General features: G+C 35.8%; 1 non-coding gene across 1 annotated transcript; it reads left to right on the top strand.

Moving 5' to 3' along the window:
• The first annotated feature begins 203 nt into the window (after positions 1 to 203).
• Positions 204 to 310, top strand: LOC112097553. Its single transcript, XR_002905084.1, has one exon. It is a non-coding gene; the product is annotated as a small nucleolar RNA R71 (small nucleolar RNA).
• Positions 311 to 762: the final 452 nt, after the last annotated feature.

Genomic DNA, 762 nt, shown 5'->3' with positions numbered 1-762 from the left:
TATTGTGTACTCTTACTTTTCCTCTTGCTGCAACTTGTTTAGTTGATGATCACTGATAATTGTTGTTAGCAATTCTCTCTAAAATTTTATAAGCTTCATTGTAAGATTTCAACAATAAAGTCCTGTTTGCTGAAGCATCCACCATCAATCTAGTGTTTGGGTTCAATCCATTGTAAAAAGATTCCATTTGTATGTAACAAGGAATGCCATGACGAGGGCATCTTTTGAGTAGTTCTTTAAATCTTTCTCATGCATCATACAAGTTTTTATCTTCAAGTTGATGGACAGATATGATCTCATTCCTCAACTTTGCATTCTTGGTTAATGGAAAGTATTTCATTAAGAATTTGTCATCCAAATCATTCCATGTAGTGATGAAGTCTCAAGGTAGAGAGTTCAACTAAGCCCGTGCTCGATGTCTTAAAGAATATGGAAAAAGTCTTAGTCTTAATGCGTCCTTTGATGCTCCAACAATTTTGAAAGCATCACTCACCTCCAACAACAGTTTAAGATGCAGATGAGAATCTTCTGATGGCAATCCATTGAATTGCCTCACTATTTGCAACATCCAAAACATCATTGGTTTAAGGTCAAAGTTGGCAGCTTGCACTTCAGGTCTAACTATTCCAGGATACATAACTTAAGGAGTTAACACGACATAGTCTCTAATGGCTCTATCTCTATCGTATGCCATATAGATAATGTTGTTATTTCCTGGTTGTCCCTGATTATTTTGCCTATTCTAACCTTCTTGACCATTGA

The sequence above is a fragment of the Citrus clementina genome, unplaced genomic scaffold, assembly GCF_000493195.1.
Source record: "Citrus clementina cultivar Clemenules unplaced genomic scaffold, Citrus_clementina_v1.0 scaffold_6, whole genome shotgun sequence".
NCBI lineage: Eukaryota > Viridiplantae > Streptophyta > Magnoliopsida > Sapindales > Rutaceae > Citrus > Citrus x clementina.
This window is presented reverse-complemented; position numbering and strand designations above follow the sequence as displayed.